Genomic DNA, 20,815 nt, shown 5'->3' with positions numbered 1-20,815 from the left:
ATAGCTCAGTTGTACCCAAGGGAACATCTGAGATTCTGTCTTTTACGTGCTTGGGAAGGACTGAAAAGTGTATGGGCCCCTGGGCCATGGCGTTTCTGTTAGAGGTAACCTGTGTGTTTATCGTTTTTTTTTCCTTCAAAGGACCTGCATTCATTTTTTTATTGCTGCTGCAACAAACTAGCATAAACTTGGTGGCTGAAGACAACACAGATTTACTGTCTTACGGTTTTGTAGGTCAGAAATCCAACACAGGTTCTCACCAGGCTAATGTCAAAGCGTCTGCAGGGCAGCAGTCCTTATGGAGGGAATCCATATCATAGCCTTTTCTGGTTCCTAGAGGCCACTTGTATTCCTTGGCTTGTGGCCTTTTTCCCTACCTTCAAAGCTGGTAACACAGCATCTCCCTGTAGTCACCTATCCCTTCACTCTATTCTTCTGCCTCCCTCTTCCGCTCCTGAGGACCCTTGCAATTACATTAGGTCCACCTGTGTAATCCGGGATGTTCACCCCAGGGTTCTGAACGGCATCACATCTGTGGAATTACTTTTTTCAATGCAAGGTAATGTTCACAGGTTATGGGCGTCAGGATGTGGACATTTTGGGAGGGGGGCATTTTTCTGCCTACTGCAGAACCCAGTGCATTTGCCAGGACCGCATTTTGCTGACTCAAGCTAGATACATTAAAAAAAAAGAGGAATTGTAAGAATTGTTTGAAATAGAGTAGTCTCTCCTCCCCGCTCGCACCGCCCCCCCATCCGTCGTTTCGCTTTCCATGGTTTCAGTTACTTGTGGTCAACTGTGGTCCAGAAGCAGATGATCCTCCTTCTGGCCTATCCCTGGAAGGTCAACATTAGCCTAATGCTATGTCACAATGCCTACCCCATTCACCTCACTTCATCTCATCATGCATCCTTTTATCATCTTCCATCATCCCAAGAAGAAGGGTGGGTATAGTACAGTAAGATATTTTGAGAGACAGACCACATCACGTACAAGCTAGAAGGACCCCAAAATCGTGAACACTCCCTTGGGGACTGAGGGGATCAGACATCCTGACCTTGTGGGCTGGCTCCAGAAAGATAAGCCCCCTAAACTTCAGGTTTTGAAAATCAATGGGGATTAACCCAGGAGAATTATAGAACTATAAGGAATGGAGATCCTGTTCTGTAAGGTCTCATGTGCAGACCCACTTGCCCTCAGATCCAGCACAAAATCAATATATTGAAAATCTTCTAGACCAGAAGTGAAGGAGACCCACTTGCTAACGTTGAAGCTGCTGCTGGAGAGGCAGGAGCCTGCAGGGACTTTATCTGGGGGATGGAAATGCTGGTGGATGACATTTTTACAATCTCATTCCAACTTGCTGGTGAAGGAGCCAACGGGCACCACTTTTGACACCCTTCCTCTGGCCTGCCAGAACTAGAGGGTGTGCTCTGCCCACACCGCAACATAACCAAGCTGGGCGAGTGCCCCATGCTCTGCCTACCATATGCAGCACAGGAGCTGCAACAGGCCTAGGCTCACACCCTGAGCCCCACCCAACCTGTGTAGCTGCTGAGCCAAAACCAGTGGGGTAAGTGCCCAATCTCTGCGTTCCCTGTGGAGTGAGCCACAGTTGGGCTGGTGACCCTGGGCCCCACCCTCTCTTCATAGCAGCCAAGCCATAATCGGTCTGGTTGGCCACTCTGAGCCTGGCCCAGCCAGCCCAGAGACAGAACTGAAACTGGACAGGCAAGTTGCTTGAACCCCACTTTCCCTGCATAGTGGCTCAACTGCAGTTGGGCCAGGTGAGTGCCCCAAGCCCTGCCCTCCCGATGCAGTGGGTGGGCTACAGTTGAGCTGGTGAGTGCCCAAGCCCTACCCGCCCCATGCTGCAGCCATGGCCCTATCATAGTCAGTGGGCACATGCAGCACACATGAATGACTGTAGAGCACCTGGCTTTGGTAGCCAGAGATTGAGCTTTGGGGCCATAGGGAACAGTCACTATACAAGATCACTCCAAGACTAGGGAGGTAGTCATTTCTCCTAACACACACAAAAACAGAGAGATAGGCAAAATGAGGAGACTGAGGAATATGTTCCAATCCAAAGAACAAGGCAAATCCCCAGAAAAAGACCTTAATGAAATGGAAGTAAGCAGTCTACCTGATAAAGAGTTCGAACTAATGGTCATAAAGATGCTCACTGATTTCAGAAGAAAAATGGATGAACACAGCAAGAATGTCAACAAAGAGATAGAAAACATAAGCAGGTACCAAACGGAAGTTGAAACTGAACTGAAAAATACGTTAGAGGGTTCAGCAAAAGAATGGATGAAATAGAAGCATGGATCAGTGAGCTGGAAGACAAAGTAATGGAAAATACCCAGACAGATTAAAAAAAAAAGAAAAGAAATGAGGATATCTTAAGGGACCTCTGGGACATGATCAAGTGGAATAACATTGGCATTATAGGACTCCCAAAGGGAGAAGAAAGAGAGAAAGGGCCAGAAAAATTATTGAAGAAATAATGACTGAAAACTTCCCTAATCTGGGGTAGGAAACAGACATCTAGGTCCAGGAAGCCCAGAGAGTTCCAAATAAAAATGAACACAAAGAGAAACACAGCAAGACATGTTATAATTAAAATAGTAAAAGTTAAGAATAAAGAGAGAATCTTAGGAATAAAAGCAACATGCTATATACAAAGGAGACCCCATAAGGCTATCAGCAGATTTTTTTTAGCAGAAACTTTACAGGCTAGAAGAGAATGGCGTGACATATTCCAGGTGCTAAAAGGAAAAAACTGCTAACCAAGAAATCTCTATCTGGCAAGGTTCTCATTCAGAATTGAAGGAGAGATTAGGAGTTTTCAAGATAAGTGAAAACTAAAGGAGTTCATCACTACTGAACTAGCCTTACAAGAAATGGTAGAGGGACTTCTCTGAGTTAAAAAGAAAAGGCACTAATTAATAATTAGTAATAAGTAAGAAAACATACTAAGGTAAAAATCTTACAGGAACAGGTAAATAAATAATAAAGGTAATGGATCAACCACTTATAAAGCAAATATGAAGGGTAAAAGACAATAAAAATACAATAATAATTAAGGGATACATAAAATAAAAGTATGTAAAATGTGTCATTAAAAATATAAAATATGGGGGGTGGGGTAAAAATATAAAACTTTGGAATATGTTCACACTTAAGTTACTATTAAGGTAAAAGAAACTGTTCCTTACATAATATGTTCCATGTGAACATCACTGTAACCACAAAGAAAAAACATATAGTAATACACAAAAGCAAAAAGGAAAAAAGAAAGGCATTTAAACCTAACACTAAAGAAAACAAGCAAAGGAGAAGAGAAGAGAGAAAGAAAAGAGGAAAGGAACAGAATGACAAAACAGCCAGAAAACAGTTACCAAAATGGCAGTAAGTACATACTTATCAGTAATTACTTTAAGTATAAATGGATTAAATTCTCCAATCAAAAGACATAATGTGGCTGAATGGATTAAAAAACAAGACCCTTCTATCTGCTGCTTATAAGAGACTCACTTCAAACCTAAAGACACAGACTGAAACTGAAGGGATGAATATACCATGCAAAAGGAAATGAAAAGAAAGCTGAGGTAGCAACACTTTTATCGGACAAAATAGACTTTAAAACAGTATAACAAAAGACAAAGAAGGGCATTACATGATGATAAAGGGGTCAGAGTCCAGCAAGAAGTTTAAAAAGTTTGTGGACATTTATGCACCAACACAGGAGCCCCCCAAAATATTAAGAAAATATTAACAGAAGTAATGGGAGAAATAGACAACAGTACAATAATTGTAGGGACTTTAATATCCACTTACATCGATACATAGATCATCCAAATAGAAAATCTAAATAAAGAAACATTGACCTTAAATAATACATTATACCAGCTGGATGGACTTAATAGATTTTTACAGAACATTCCATCCAAAAACAGCAGAATAGAGATTCTTCTCAAGTGCACATGGAACAATCTCTGAGATAGGTCATGTGTTAGGCCACAGAATAATTCTCAATACATTTAAGAAGATTAAAATCACGTCAGATATCTTTACTGACCACAATGTAGGAAACTGGAAATAAATTATAAGAAGAAAACTGGAAAAAACACATGACTAACAACATGCTATTAAATAACCAGTAGGTAAATGAAGAAATCAAAGAGGAAGTCAAAAAACATTTTAGACAAATAAAAATGGAAACATAACATTCCAAAATCTTTGAGATGGAGCAAAAGCAGTTCTAAGAAGGAAGTTCAGAGTGATACAGCCCTACCTAAAGAAACAAGAAGAATCTCAAATAAACAATGTAGCTTTACATTTAAAGAAATAGAAAAAGAACAAAGGATCATGTACCATGACTAAGTGGGATCTATTCCAGGGATGCAAGGATGGTTTAACACCTACAAATCAATCAGCGTGATAGACCGTCTTTATAAAACACAGGATAAAAATCATATGATAATCTCAGTAGATGTAGAAAAAGCAATTGACAAAATTCGGCATTCTTTTATGATAAAAACTGTCAATAAAGCAGGCATAGAGGGAATGTGCCTCAACAAAATAAAGGCCATATATGACAAACCCACAGCTAACATCATACTCAGTGGTGAAAAGCTGAAAGCCTTTCCTCTAAGAATAGGAACAAAACAAGGATGCCTGCTCTAAGCCACCTTTATTCAGCATAGTATTAGAAATCCTAGTCACAGCAATTAGGCAAGAAAAAGAAATAAAAAGCATCCAAATTGGAAAGGAAGAAATAAAACTGTTGCTGTTTACAGATGACATGATACTGTACATAGAAAACCCTAAAGCTTCCACCAAAAAACTGTTAGAACTAATACATGAATTCAGTAAAGTTGCAGGACTCAAAATTAATATATAGCAGTCTGTTGTGTTTCAATATATTTATAATGAACTATCAGAAAGAGGAATCAAGAAAACAATCCCATTTAGAATTGCATAAAAAAAGAGTAAAATACCTGATGAGCACTGTGTGTTATATGTAAGAAATGAATCACTAAATTCTACTCCTGAAACCAATATTACACTGTATGTTAACTAACTAGAATTTAAATAAAAGCTTTTTTAAAAGTTAAAAAAAAAATACCTAGGAATAAATTTAACCAAAGAGGTGCAAGACCTGTACTCTAAAAACTATAAGGCACTGATGAAAGAAATTGAAGATGACACAAAGAAATGGAAAAACACTCCATGCTCATGGATTGGAAGAAAAAATACTGCTAAAATATCTATACTACCCAAAGCAACCTACAGATTCAGTACAATTTCTATCAAAATAGAGGTGGGTGGATGGTTGAAACAGATGATGGGGATTAATATATACAGTTTTTCAGTTATAAATAAGTCACAGGTATGTAATGTACAGCAAAAGGATATAGTCAATAATATTGTGATAAGTTTATTTGGCAAAAGATGGTAACTAGACCTGTTGTGATAATTTCCTAATATAGAAAAAAATATTGCATCACTGTCTTAGATGACTGAAAGTAATGTAAGATTATACATTAATTCAATACAAACAAGCTTCATCATAGGTATGTACGTATGGGGGAAAACCATAGTATATATAGGGTTTGATACTGTCTGTGGCTTTAGGCATCCACTCGGGGTCTAGGAATGTATCCCCCATGAATAAGGGGGGACTACTGACATCCTCTTTTCAGTAGTATAATTTCAGTGTTTTCTTTTTTTAAAGATTTTATTTTTTTGACAGAGAGAGACACAGGGAGAGAGGGAACACAAGCAGGGGGAGTGGGAGAGGGAGAAGCAGGCCTCCCACTGAGCAGGGAGCCCGAAGCAGAGCTCGATCCCCGGACCCTGGGATCATGACCTGAGCTGAAGGCAGACACTTAACAACTGAGCCACCCGGGCGCCCCTAATTTCAGTGTTTTAGAAGCAGTTTTCCTTTTGGTCAATGTAGGGTGACACAGAAAACATTTGGAGGATGTTGAAAGGTAATTCTTTAAATTGGCAAAGACACATTACAATAAAAGAGAAAAGGAGAGGGAAACACATAAGGGAGGACGCTACAGGCAGGGGGTTTGAAAACTTAAATATGCAGCCAGTCCTCACTTGGGGGTAAGGAGAGAGCTTGTTGAAAATTAGGATTCCTGGGCCTGAGGAGCCTGATGAATGGATCAGGGACATGCCCAGGGGTTGTATTTTTCGTGAGCCACTCTTCTGTGACACATTCGACATAAAAGGTTCTTGGATCACATTTTGAGAAACAAAATGTTAATAACTATTTTAAAGCAAATATATATTTTGATAATTCAGTGCAAAATTAAATCATTGCATAATATTGATCTTAGAGGACAGAATAAATATGTTTATTGACATTCTTGTCATTTCAGTTATATTGGGGGACATGTGATTTGTTTTTGGCAGATCTAAATCCTTCTTCAATTAAGTCATATTTATATTCAAAATACATAATGATTTTGACCCTTGGTTGTTCTTGTTAAGACTGTCATCCTCTCTGTGTAATTGTTACACTGATCAAAACACCATTTAAAGGCTTCCTAATATTTAAGGAGAACTAGTGACTCTTGGGAATGTCGATGAGTCTCCAAGTCCTTTTTAAACCAGTTACAACCAGGCCTTCATTTTGAGTTTATTTGAACACAACATTTGTGAATTTCTTAACACACAGTAGTTGATCCGCAAATACTAGCTTGAGGAACAACCTGATTAGTTTGAGCTAGTCCTGGGACATTTTAGGAATGGAAACACGAGTTCAGAATGCCCATCCATCTGATCCTGAAGGCCACCCACCTTCCTTATGGAACCTTCCCTGAACCCTTTCCTGCCTAAAATGGCTTCCTCCTCTAAAATTCCAAAGCTTTTCTCTTGTTCTCGTACTATACCTCCATCTGTCTTCCCAGATGGAGGCTAAATTTCCCGAGGGCGTGATCCGTATCAGAGAAGGTTTCCTCTACTCCAGACAAGTGCCTGGCAGAATTTCCTTACAAAGCACCATAAGAAATGTGCCGATGACTTGACTCACCTCTCTTGACAAGGATGTCATCATCTTACAGTTTTTCGGATATTGTTCCTCAGTTGCTTTAGAAATTTTAAACTTTGCTGTGACTTTTTGTCACATCAGCTATAAGAATCGTGATTTACTGAGCTTTTTAAAGTTAATGATGTCACGATATCAAAAATGAGTTGGAGTGAATCTCCTTGAATGAGGGGTGGTTTGTAAGCTGGATGATACGTTCCACATGTCATATCCAAGTGAAATGTAAAGTGGGGTTGTTGGCGTGGGGTTGGGGGGAGAAGCAGTTGCTGTATGTTACTTGGTAGAATTCATATTCATATCTTGTCAGTTTACACTGAGCCAGAGATTTAAAATAACATTTGTTTCTGTTTTAGTAACTGCTTTTAAAAATAATATCCCAGATCATTATGTTTTCATTTTCTTTAACTTGACTTCTAGTAGTGTTTTTAATATGTGGCCTTTCAAGCAGTAATGAAGCATATCAATGCAACTTGGCAGCGCCTAACAGGACATGCTTCTAGGATTATTCTTAATGATTAAAAGTCAAATTGAGTTTAAAAAACAACAACAACAACAACAACTGACCCAAAATATAGATGAGCCAAGAAAACCCAGAGGAAAAAAAAAATCTGTGAATGAAACACTGGTTCTTGGCCTTTTACGTGTCTCCACATCTATGTTCTCCAGATCTCTTCTTAATGACGCATTCACAACAAAAGGGAAGGGTGGTTGGGATCACAAAATGTGATTTACTGATGTGTGGTTCACATTCCCCCTTCCTCTTCAGGGATAGTTTGAAGAGTATGCTGTAGTTATCCATGGTTTTCGGTTCCGTCGGGGAAGGCAGTCGCGAGATCTGTTTGGGGGCGCTCTGGAGAGTTGGTTGGAAGAGCAGGAGGACCGTCAAGCATCTAGGTGGGCGGGCAGGAGAGGTGGGTGAGAGCAGAGCAGTAGTGCCAAGCAGGTGGAAAGGGAAATGTTCCAGAAGTGGAGCCAGGAAGTAGAATTGATAGGATTGGGAACCAGCTCACTTGTGAAATAAGGGGGAAGGCAGAGTGTTGAATCTGGAGTTCATAATTTCAGCATCTCAGTGATGCTGGGGTACCAGGAACAGGCTTAGTGGATCCCTAAAACGGATGGGACCTCAGAGTCTTTCTCACCATGCAGCATTATATCACTTCTTTTTTCCTTTTGATCCTGTAGCTTACCCCTTCTTGGTTGGGGGTCATAGCTAGTGGCTCCTTGAGCTTCACTCAAGGGGTTGGGGATCTGAGGTGTCAGGTGCTCAGGGCTGTGTGGGTACCACCGATGTGAATGTGGAGGGAGACAAAAAGGAAGTGTTAGTTTAGAGCTGTCCTAGTGTATAATATGAAAGGCAGTTTAAAAAAAAAAATTGCTAGCCTAAGATTGCTCACTTCAGATTTTGAGAGCATTGGGGAGAAGTGCTCACCAAGTAAGAACATCAGCCCTTCACTAAATAATGGCAGTGATTCAGAGAACTTTCTTTTGTGGTACAGCACACGGCAGGGTCTACCAAGACAGAAAGAGAACAGTGCTTCAGAAACTATAATTACTTCAGTGTTGCCATAAGTAAATATTTAAAGTATACTAAAATGGCAACATCAGGAAATATGACTAAGAAGTCAGTACGCAACACACCCTTTTCCCCACCTTTGTGGTTGTTGAAAATTTCCATCAAGAATGATAAAGAAGGTTAAGATCGGGGCTGTTAGGTTTCAGAGGAAGGCCAAAATTTGCATGGTTCTGTAAATCCAGTCATGGCGCTCACAAATGGAAACCCAGGTATTTAAGTTAGATAGTCTGTGACAATAATTAGAGATGCACCATTGCGGTGGCTTTCCATTCTTCTGTGCAGAAGTTTGGCATGGTAAAAAAACAAAACAGGCCTGATCCTAACCTTGTCACTTATAAATACACAAGCCTCCAATTTATTTGGTTGGTCTGAGAGAAAGGGCGGTTTTGGGGAATGAAATGCCCTTGTAAGTTTGACATCATATAGAAGGATTATCAGGTGTTGTTATCACCAGATATTAGATCATACCATTTTTTTTAAAAAATAGATTTTATTTATTTGTTTATTTGAGAAAGATTATTTATTTATTTGAGAAAGAGAGCACATACCCTTGAGTGAGCTGGGGCGGGGTAGGGGGAGGAGCAGAAGAAGAGGGACAAGCAGACTCCATGCTGAGCGTGGAGCCCGACGCTGGGTTGATCTTACAACCCTGAGATGACCTGAACAGAAACCAAGAGTCAGCCACTCGACTGACTGAGCCACCCAGGCGCCCCTAGATCATACCATTTTTGCAAAGTATGTAGCCTAATTTTTCCAAGAGTAATTATGGTGCCAAGAGAATGAGTTGGATTCTTCTGTGTTCTGTAGTCTGTGGTGCGCAGACCTATCCATTAAAAAGCTCCATGCCAGTTTGGGTACTCATATTGAAAACAGATATACAGAACACTTCAGTGGGACATGGAAGTGTAGGTAGTGGGTGTCATTAAGAATGGCTGAGCATTTAGAAAGGGTGAGACACAATCGATGGATTTCTGGGTATATCCCGAAGCCACCTTTTTTTTTTCTTAATCCTGCTTTCTTCTCAAATCAGTTCACATTAGGATGGACCTAATTCTGTCTACTCTGAGAATGTCACAAATAAACTGGCATGGGGTTTTAAGTGAGCACCATTGATGATACTGTAGACCACTCTTCTCTTTAAAAATATCTACAATTTCTGGCTGAATTCCACTGCCAATTTTTGTTTAATCTCAGGACTGAAGAATCTAAAGATATTTAAAAATAAAACTGACATAAAATTATACTCCTGTGTCCTTGAGTCTTCACCCAACCAGGAAAAATACAAGCAAGCATGATATGTTGTGTTTGGCCCTTGTGAAGTGCTGTGAGCTTCTCCAGAAGGTCTTGAGAACGTTCACCATCTACTTACAGCAAAAGACAAGACTGATGCAGGTGAAGCTGCGTTACCCACTGTCAGGGAGTGCACCAGTAAGCCCACAGGGCTGGCGGGATTCCCTGCCCAAGGAGCTTCGACGAAAGGGGGCAGGGGTAGTTCTGGGAGGACAGCTGTCTTGAGCTGGGTGGTGGAAAATGATTAATACTGATCTAGGAAGGTGTTCGGTATGTTTTAAATGATTCTGGGGTAGCAGAAGGAAAGCCATTGAGGTTAAGGAAATAATGGGGACAGGTGTATCGTGACCCAAGGGAGCTAAGGGTTAAGAAAGCACTTGAAAAGGAGGCACAGACGTATGTCACACATTTCAGGTTTGGTTCCAGACCACTGCAATACAGCAAATACTGCCATAAAATGAGTCAGACGGATTCTTGGGTTCCCAGTCCGTAGCAAAAGTCACGTTTACCATATACTGTAGACTACTAAGCATATGTAATGTCTAAAAAACAATATATATATTAATTTAAAAAGACCGTCTTGCTAAAAAACGCTGACCGTCATCTGAGCTTTCAGTGAGTCATAATCACTGATCACCGATCACTATGACAAATGTAATAATAATGAAAAAGTTCGAAATATGACGAGAATTCCCAAAATGTGACACAGAGACACAAAGTGAGCCAACGCTGTGCTGAAAAAACAGCGCTGATACACTTCCTCTGGGCAGGGTTGCCACAACCTTCACTTTGGAAAAGATACAGTATCTGATAAGCGCCCTGAAACTCAGTGCAATAAAACGAGGTCTGCCTGTACTTTCTCCTTGCCTTATTGTGGCGTTTAGAGATGACAGGCGTTTCGACTGTCCCTGTTTCATGAATGTGCTTTCAGAGGAAGGAAGAGGGAGTACGGACTCAGGGTACCTTGGGTTTTGTTTCCAGAACATCATTACGAGTGCTCTGTCCTTATGACTTTTTCAGAATCAGAAGATTGGGCTTCACAGCATCCAGCCTATGTGGCTTTTGAGTGAGACTTCTCTTTTTCATGGGATAATGTGGATTGTCTGCTTTGGGAGGCAGAAGAATGTTCCCATTAGGTACCTTTATTAATGTGGGCTCCACACTAATTCATCGAGCAGCTACTCACTTTGAAATGGGAAAAAATACTTCATGATTTTTTTTTGGAATAACAGCCAGAGGAAGAATCTGGATTACTAAACCGTGAACTGGAAACGAGGAGTTAAGATAGAGTCTTTGGTGTCAGACAGAAGTTGGAGTCCTAAATCTGTCACTTAGCACCTTAAGTACGTTATTTGGCTCTATTCACCTCCATTTCTTCATTTATTAAAGGTAGAACGATGCAAATGTCTACCACCTGGGGTGGTTGTAAGGCCTGAAGGAAATAATGTAATTTGAGGGTTTAGCACTGAAATTTTAGCTATCGGGGCACCTGGGCGGTTCAGTCAGTTAAGTGTGTGACTCCTGATTTGGGCTCAGGTCATGATCTCAGGATTGTGAGATCAAGCCCCATGTCGGACTCCACGCTCACTGCAGAGTCTGCTTGAGATTCTTTCTCTCTCCCCCTACGCCTGCACCTCCCCATCTTAAAAAATAAAAAACAACCCCCCCCACAAATAGTAATATTACTATTACTATTATTATTGCATGTGTACATTAACACCCCAAAATAGCCAGTGTTGTTTAGTTGTTCTTAAATAAATAGTTAATGGTTTATGATTCATACCTACCTTATTAACTGATTTCATGAAACAAGTCTTTCTGAATCTCGGTCAGGGTACTTAAAAAGTTTATTGTCTTCAGTTAAAACAAATCCTTAGTAGATTATTAAAACCTGGATTATTAAAAGAAAGCATTTGCTAAAGAAGTCTAAAAGTGAACACCTTTCCCAGGTTCTTACCTGGAAGAATCCAAGTAAACAGATGTTTTCTTGACAGAGTGCCCTTTCCTACTGGCCCTTCATGGCTACCTCCAGCCTACATGCTGACCAAACTATGTATCACAGAAAATTAAATTCAGAGGCACATTTGAGAACTTAACTTTTTTCTGTTAAGACAGATATATATTTTTTAAAGATTTTATTATTTTTTTAAGTAGGCTCCATGCCGAGCATGGAGTCCAGTGTGGGGCTTGAGCTCGCCGCCCTGAGATCAAGACCTGAGCTGAAATCAGGAGTTGGGCCCTTAACCGACTGAGCCACCCAGGCTCCCCTGTTAAGCCAGATATTAAAGAGGTTTGCAAACGTTTAAATCATTGTTACTCTTCTTACTATTGTTACTCTTCTTACTATTTTGGAAAGTATAGTTGCTTTTTCATAAAGATATTTTATGTAACATGCAATGGGTATATTAATATTTATCGTAAATGAATTAATTTTAACATATTTCAAATTATTCACAGTCTTAATTTCTAATACCATAAACATTGTTCGATACCATCTGCCTAATTAAAAGCTCTTTGGGATCCTGGATACATTTTAGGGATGCAAAGGGGACTTGCAACCATAAAGTTTGAGACCCACTGACCTCGTGTATTGTTTACTAGGTTGCATTTTGGTCAGTGCATGTCTGCTGGTTGCTTATTTTTTCTGGAGAAAGTGTTCTGTGGTCAAATGTATTTTGGGCCAAGCTGCATGCTTTCTTTCCTCCTTGAGATTTACAATACCTATCAGTACACCAGTGTCCCTCAAAAGTGTTTCCCTGATGTATCCCAGCCTTTGTTGTCCTCATTTTATTTTTAGCATAACATGATGTTTCACCATGGAATATAGCATCCCACTGAACACCCTGGCCAATACATGATATGTGCTACCCTCTCCCCATGGAGCACTGGGTGTTATACACAAACAACGAATCATGGAACACTGCATCAAAAACTAACGATGTACTGTATGGTGATTAACCTAACATAATAAAAAAATGTAAATTCTTCATTATACTTTTTTCAACAGTAAAAAAAATAAAAAGCAAGATTTATCACTTTCTGTCACATCCATACTTTGCTTAGAAGAAGGCCTATGGAAGCTTACCAATTAATTTGACGGACTCTCTTTTCTTAAAAAGAAAACCACCCATCCTTCATCAGTGGATACTGTTTCGCGCATAATCGTCAAAGCTGTCTTTTCCTATGCAAACACATGTGCTTGCGAAACTCTGTTTTAGACATTTTTGTGTGTTAATCAGGAGCATCTGCTCCCTGGGTCACAAGATAGCATAATGTCATCGCCACACAAATTGTCCAAATTGCAGGTTAGTCCTGACAGCCTAGCCGCAGGGCTGTCACTACTGTTCGGTATTTTTAAATGGCAAAAAATACCTGTGGTGATGCGTCATATGCCTTTATAAAACACAGTCGCTTTTTGTAACAGAAAGATTTATAAATGACGGTGGTTTTTTTTTTTTATGATTCTTTCTTTCCAGTTCTTTGGTTTCCATTGGTTGTGGGCATAATCATCACAGTTAAAACAAAAGAAAAGGATTCCACCGTATGGATGAACGTGTTCCTGGCTACTACGTGATGGGCATTCTCCTCCTAAAAAATAAGGAGGATACAACAGCCAGCAGCAGTCTCCTTTCTGGCCACAGTGCCTCCCTAAATTTCTATGGAAGTACAGAGATCGCTTCTTTGACTTTCTCTATTTCACATGTCTGTATCAGGGAAAAAATGGAAAAGTCTTAATTTGTTATAAAAACTAAAGGGACAGTAGTAACTGTACTTCATGTAGTTCAAAAGCTTTTGTTCTTGATGTTTTGGTCTTACCAGTTCCTACTTAGAAATGTAATATTGTTTGGGGGCTGCCTGGGTGTCTCAGTCAGTTAAGCGTCTGCCTTCAGCTCAGGTCCTGATGATCTCAGCATCCTGGGATCAAGCCTCCGGTGGGGCTCCATGCTCAGCGGGGAGTCTGCTTCTCCCTCTGCTCATCCCCCCACCCCCCTCTCCTCCCCTAGTCATGCACTCTCTCTCTCTAATAAATAAAATCTTAAAAAAAAACCCCATAATATTGTTTGAATCCTTAGTGACTCTCTCTTGGCAACTGGAAATCAGTTTTCCCTTATTATCTAAAAAAATTGAAGTGGGAATACTGTGGCTATCTTATCCAGTATCTTGGTGTTTTTTTCACCACTGAGTAGTTTTAGGGGGAGCTCTTTAAAGGTGCAAAAGGACATTCAGTCCATAGGAATTTATATTAAAGCATTTGCAAACTATTCTGGAAATTCTCTCACAGTTAAATCAAACAGATGAACCAGATGGAAATTAAAGGACCAGAGGGAGGTTACTCTTCAGATAGCAAGAGGCCACCTTTCCATCTTCAACAGTTGAGTGTATACTCTAATATATTTGGGATATTGAAAGTAGGATTGGAGAGCTATGTGACAAGAAGTTTGGCGAAGATCACACTGGCCCTTGTTTTTATAAAATCTATGATATTAGCACTTACTGCAGTGGAGAAGTCATGTTTCAGGTATGTACATCTGAGGTAGAAAAGGTTATCTCCGAGGGGTCTTGTCTTGCAGTCACAGAGAAGCCTCAGCTCTGGAGTCAGATGGCCTGAGTTGGATTCCCACCTCCATCACATATGTGTGGTGTTGGGCAAGTGATGCAACTTCTTTGTGACTCAGTTTCTCCCAACTGTAAAAAGTCGTATAAAATTCCTCGAATAGTGCTTTGCACATCATAAGTGTATTAGTTATCTATTGCTGTGTAACAAATTACCCTAGAAGTTGGTGGCTTAAAACAACAAATAATTATTATCTCACAGTTTCTGTAAGTAGGAACCAGGGCACACTTTTGATCAGTGTCTCAGGCTCAGGCCCTCTGTAACATTGCAGTCAAGCCATGCATTAGCCCAGGCTGCAGTTTCATCTGAAGGTGGAGTAGGGGGAGTTGGGATCTGCTTCCAGGCTCACTCACATAGATGCTAGCAGGCCATGTGGGGCCCCTCCACAGGATGGCTTCACAGCCGGGCAGCCAATCCCCGCCCCCCATTGTGAGTAACCCTGGAGAGAATGTTCTAGAGCATCCAAGATGGAAGCCAGTCTTGTCAGCTAATCTTGGAAATGACATCCCATTGCCTTTGCTGCCCTCCATTTGTTAGACAAGAATGGCTCAATCTAGTCTATTCTCAAGGGGAGAGGACTGTACACAGGCATGAATCACACCAAGAGTTGTGATCTTGGGACCCACCTGTGACAGTTACTTGTGCTTTAACTTGTGTTTTCTGTCCACATGTCTGTGAATTTCAGACTTTCGCATCCTACTGGCTACTTGGTATCTCCCATATCCTACTGTCTGTGTGGTATCTCCCCAGGATGTCTGTTAGGCAGCTTAGACCTAACGTGCAAAAATGGAGCTCCCAACACCTGCTTCTCGAACCATGATCTCATTCACCGTTTTGGTGAATGGCAACACCGTTCTTAGAGATGATCTGGTCAAAAACTTGAATGGATCCTCCTTAACTCTTTTCTTTCTCTTATACCACTTGTCAACTTGACCTTCAAAATATACCCAGAACCTCACCAGTTCTCCCTACCTCCTCCCCCAGTATCACCACCTTATTAGTCCATGTATTGGGTGTCTCACCTGAATTTTTGCAGTCACCTAACTGGGCTCCCTGTTTTTAGCCTTATCCCCCTTTTGGTCTCTTCTTCCCAACAGACAGCATGATCCCTTCAAACATAAGGCAGATCTTTATACCACTCCATTCATAATTCTCGGGTGTCTTCCTGTGTCACTTGAAGTAAAAAGTCAGAGTCTCTGCAATGGCCTACAGGGCCTCTCATGATTATAAAGTTATTTTTCTGTGTTTAATTGTATAAAATGATGTATATATGTATAATAAATACCCTATATATGTACATCTGTGGAAACACACATTTGTATGTTTTTTTAATTGACTAGAATTTATTTTCTGGATTGTGTAAGATGGGGATCTGACTCTTTCCAAATAAAGAGCTAGTTTTCCCAGCCCTGTTTATTAACTAGAACACCCATTCCCCACTGAAGTGGTATTTCACAATGAACCTGTTAGTTTCTTTTTTCTTTTTTTAAGATTTTATTTATTTATTTGACAGAGAGAGACATAGTGAGAGAGGGCACACAAGTGGGGGGGGGAGTGGGAGAGGGAGAAGCAGGCTTCCCGCAGAGCGGGGAGCCCGATGAGGGGCTCGATCCCAGGAACCCGGGATCATGACCTGAGCCGAAGGCAGACGCCCAACAACTGAGCCACCCAGGCGCCCCTCTTTTTTCTTTCTTACGCTGCGTCTAATTGTTGAATTTTAGAATGGCGATGTAGCTAACAGGTCATATAAGATACAATTGTGTTTTTAGAGATCTCATTTGATACGGTATACTCCAACACATATAAAAGCCGCTTGAATTTTAATCGGGGATTAATTATGGAGAACTTTTACTTATATCCCTTTATTTAATAGATAAGGAACTAATTCTACTTAGGAGACGGTGCTTAAGTTGAAAAATCCAGTTAGTGGCAAAACTGAGGTGAAAAGAAAGAACAACAACAACAAAAAAACAAACCTCATGGGTTTTGAGCCACTGCTTCTGACACATGTTGAGCTAGTCCGCTGCTGCTGCCTATTTATAAGTGTTTCAGAAAATTATCACAAAAACGCTTATTGAATTTCAGACCCTGTAAGGATATCATCTGGACTGGAATCCTTGTTTATAAAGAGAACTTTCAGTGTTCAGGCAGATCTGTGAATGCTCTAGTCCCCTGGTGTTCTTTTCTTCTTTCTAGACTTTTGGTCTTATCTCTATTTATAGCTTCAACTGGCAAACAAGAATGGGTAGGCGAAGGAGATTAAACTCAAGCCAGTTTGTTTTGTTGGTTATTAGCAGCACTGCTGAAAAGTTGGCTGAAAGAGGAAAGCATATTGAAATTATTGCTTAAAAGGAGGGGTATAGAATGTTCAGTGGTTTTTCTTTTGACAAAAATCGTCTCCCACGTGGTGCACTATGTGTAATTGAGGGTCGGCTCTAAATCACAAAATGAATCACTTCCAACTCCTTCACATCTACAGAGGTAAGAATGGAAAGTCTTGTCACTTAGATCAGGCCTCGTTTCCCCTGTTTTTCCTTTTTTTTTTTTTTTTTTCCCTTCTCTCCAAATAGTGTGACTTGCCCCTCTGGACACCTGGCTTTGGCAGCCAGGGAAGGGCCCTGAGCTAATGAGGGAGCCATTCTGCCTCTCCCAGATAATTTTGCTCCACGTGGTGACAAAATCTAGTCCAGAAATGGATGTCTTTCTTTAGGCAAAAGCAGCACAGGAAAAGAAAGAGTACTGCGAGAAGGTACTGAGCTTCGGGTAAACTTTTCGAACCAACACCATTCAGTGAGTCAGTGGGCACGAGTGATTAAACCCTGAGTTTGCTTGAGGCCCAGATTAACTTGTGTGCCATCAGCCACCCTGGGCCGGCAGCTTCTTTGCAGAAGAATTGTGAACCAGATGACAGAGACCCTCCCAGTTAAAATACCAAGACAGAACGCTGGTAACAAATGAAAGAAAGGCAGCAGTTTATTTTTAGTAGGAGAAGATTAATTTCAGCCAGTAACGCGCAGTGGGCTCACTTAAATCTTCCTCCTCCCTTTAAAATTCTGTTTTTACCCAAACGGTAAGATAAAGACAGTTTGTCATGCTTTGAACTTCCTGGCTTATGTTGATTTGTAGCAATATGTTACTGTTACACATTTGAGTGGGAGCGGAGTTACATTTCATGAAAGCCGCTCTGAAAACTAATAAAATCGTGACAACCCCACTTTCGGTGGGTATTGATAGCATCAAGAAAATAAAAAAGACTTTGCCATTTTCAGGCAGTCGCTCTTCCAACTAGACTGAAAATATAATGGGCTTCAACTCAACTCACTTGTTTAAACATTACCCAAGAGCAGCTTTCTCTTCCTCCTCAGAAGTTCTGAATGCCTACACGCATTTAACCACAGATAGACACAACCCCCCAAAAGTTCTTCTCAAACCCGTTGAGTCTTCTGTAAAGTAATAGCTTCAGAAGGCTTTCAAGGAATTGATTATTCACGCAGTCACCTAGTGAGGCATGAAGGTATATCCTCTCTCTTACAACTGGGTCATTGGGTGATTACCTGGCGGTGGCCTCAGGACCTTTGGAAATGCGTAGAGTTTGGCGTCCCAGGTGGGATGCAGTCATCGTAGTGAGAGAGCTGGATGGCAGTCTTGCAGTGTGCTTTCAAAAACAGATGAGGAAGAGCTAGCAAGAGGCTAGCAGAGGCTGCAGACATCTTTTGAAGACCATTTCCAGGCTCAGATGGCCATTGTCAGAAAACAGTGGGGTGGACTTGTCTGAGCATCGGGAGGAGCTAGAACAGCACCCGGTGACAAGTGAACAGTATAAGCTCACAAGGCAGAAGAGAACTTTTCAGAGCCACACACAATTCTAATGTGTAGGCTTTTGTCAGGTGCTCTGAGTAGGGTAAAGAGGCATGCATATTTTAACCATTCATTTCATATCGAGCGTGTAAAGTAAATGCTGCCTTCCAATTTGGCTGGGGCAGTTCTTTATCGAGATGTATTGAGTCAGAGTGAACACCCATCAATTACCTATTTGTGGTGCAAAATAGAAAATTTCCTCTTTCTAACGCTGCATCTTTTTTTGGTTCAATCCTAACAGCATTTAAAGATATTAATAGTAGCTCAGTGAGTCTGAGTCTTTAATGGGCAGAATCAGATGAATTTTAATTCGAAACAAAACTTTCTCCACTTCCTACCCTTGATGACTAAACATCAGTTATCTTGAATTATTAAACATCGTGAATCCTTCTCTGTGTACTTATTTCAGTTAGTAAGCTTGAAATTTTGCGGGCATGTTCCCAGTGGTATATATCATAATTTTCAAGATGTACTACCTACCCCAGCAGGTGCTCTGTTTTCTTTCTTCTTCCCCCACTCTGGTATTTCAGGGCTCCATAGGTAGATGAGTTGTGTGATTGCTTCGTTCTGATAATTAACATGATTGTTTGAGGTTATAAAATATACATCTGAGAGAAGCCAGGGATTTCCCCCTGAATACCAACTAACTGCTTGAAGTGGCATTTTTCATTCTGACTTGTTTTGTTTTCTTTTCTGTAGCATACTGGAGCAAAATGAAAGAATTTATTCTGAGGCCTCAAAAGTTATGCTGCTACAGACCATGAGCAAGAAGGAGTAGACTTCAGCCTGCGCGGATGGTCTTCAAACACAAACGGCTGTGGGTAAGTCATCCAAAGGACTTGGCATTCATTAGCTCTAGATTTCATCAATCATCGTTTATTTGGTGTCTCAGGACAGCTTATTCAAGTGCCTGGCTGTTTCTCTACAGCCCAAGCAACCAGGTTGTTTGAGAAAATGTTGTTTTAGTGATGGAGAGCCAAGAGAACAACGAAATGTACTTAGTGTGTTTGTTCCTGAAATTTGCAGAGCAGTGGGATCTGAGTACATTTGTGGTTAAAAAAGACCAAAAAGGAGGGGAAAAAAAAAATCTGAACAACTGAACACACAAATGACCAACAGACTAGGTCTTCCAGACATTGCTTTTAGCTGAGAGCATAAGGGATTACTCACACACGAGACAGTCGATTTGATCTGATGGCAGATTTCTTACTCTGTAGTGGAGTATCAGGGTGGGGGGGGTGAGAGGCACAGGGGTTTTCCAAGTCTTACTCAACATATATTTATTGAGCATCTTTTAAGTACATATGGTGCCCCGTATGAATACAGCCTTGGTCTGGGGGTGGAATTCAAGGCCCCAAACTAAAAGAAACGATAAACGATACCAAAATATTGTGGATTTCCAAAGAAGTTTGCTCAGCCTAGTTGACCGTAGTTCTTAGAAACAGTCCTCAAACGGAAGCCAGTTCTCCCCACCTCACTTGGTGACCTCGGCCAACTTACTCATCCTCGGGGAATGGGTCACTTCTAGAAAACTCCAGTGTGTGCCTCGATGATCTCCAAGGTCTGTTGCAAATCTAAAAATTTGATAGTTCACTCTGCTGAAATTAATTAAACAATGATCCCCTTTGATTCTTAGCCGAATCGATTGTGAGTCCTTGGCAGGTCACCTTTGGCAGGGAGGCTCGTTGGACAGGCCGTTGTGGAGAAAAGGGGCCAGGGACTTTGGGGTCCTTTCTCCATACTTCTCTCTACAATCTTCTGGGCCAGGCCTCTGGTCAAACAGGCCTTGTGGTGTCTGTGGTTAGTGATGTATTCCCTTGCAGCATTAAAGACAACGTAGCACATTGTTACATGAATAGAATAGAATAGAATATTGTCCTTCAGTTTTCTTTCTTTTTTTTTTTTAAAGATTTTATTTATTTGACAGAGAGAGAGAGACAGCGAGAGAAGGAACACAAGTAGGGGGAGTGGGAGAGGGAGAAGCAGGCTTCCTGCTCATCAGGGAGCCCGATGCGGGGCTCGATCCCAGGACCCTGGGATCATGACCCGAGCCGAAGGCAGACGCTTAAGCGACTGAGCCACCCAGGCGCCCCTGCCCTTTAGTTCTGTGTTGGGGTCTCCCTCTTCCTCCTCTGTTTGCTGTCACCGTCTTACAGGTTATCTGCCGGTCCCTAAACCCTGTGGAGCTCCAAACTTTGTTTTACATAGAACAGAATTTATTACTTTTCTTTCTTACTAAACATCCCTTTTCCAAAGCAGAGCTATGAATGACACTTTAAATGATGCTCAGATGTCACTCTTGTTAGCTGCTGGCTCTCTGCCTCCAAGTGGTGCCTTATTTGGGTTTCATGACAGCATTCTTTTTTTTTTTTTTTTCTCTTGCAAGTGTTAAATTATGAAGTGCAGGAAA

The 20,815-nt window shown here is 41.0% G+C and overlaps 1 protein-coding gene and 1 long non-coding RNA gene across 14 annotated transcripts in view; one reads left to right on the top strand and one right to left on the bottom strand.

The window, feature by feature from the left end:
* Window positions 1-20,815, top strand: part of ATXN1 (ataxin 1) — a 397,308-nt gene that overhangs the window by 83,549 nt on the left and 292,944 nt on the right. For all 12 annotated transcript variants that reach the window (XM_073877605.1, XM_025890945.2, XM_025890941.2 and 9 more), the window contains one exon: window positions 19,105-19,226. The gene's annotated coding sequence lies outside the window, so the exon portion shown is untranslated. The remainder of the gene's footprint in view (window positions 1-19,104; window positions 19,227-20,815) is intronic.
* On the bottom strand, window positions 13,433-14,952 carry LOC141370095 (uncharacterized). Of its 2 annotated transcripts, none has more exons than XR_012373835.1 (3): window positions 14,901-14,952; window positions 14,428-14,618; window positions 13,433-13,636 (listed from the first exon to the last, which is right to left on the bottom strand). It is a non-coding gene; the product is annotated as an uncharacterized lncRNA (long non-coding RNA). The 2 variants fall into 2 exon arrangements; XR_012373836.1 differs by lacking the exon at window positions 14,901-14,952 and adding an exon at window positions 14,747-14,875.

This window comes from Callorhinus ursinus, unplaced genomic scaffold (assembly GCF_003265705.2).
Source record: "Callorhinus ursinus isolate GAN/ISIS: 27379988/994484 unplaced genomic scaffold, GSC_fseal_2.0 scaffold26, whole genome shotgun sequence".
Taxonomy (NCBI): Eukaryota; Metazoa; Chordata; class Mammalia; order Carnivora; family Otariidae; genus Callorhinus; species Callorhinus ursinus.
The sequence above is the reverse complement of the archived record's forward strand: the minus strand, read 5'-3'. Positions and strand labels throughout refer to the sequence as shown.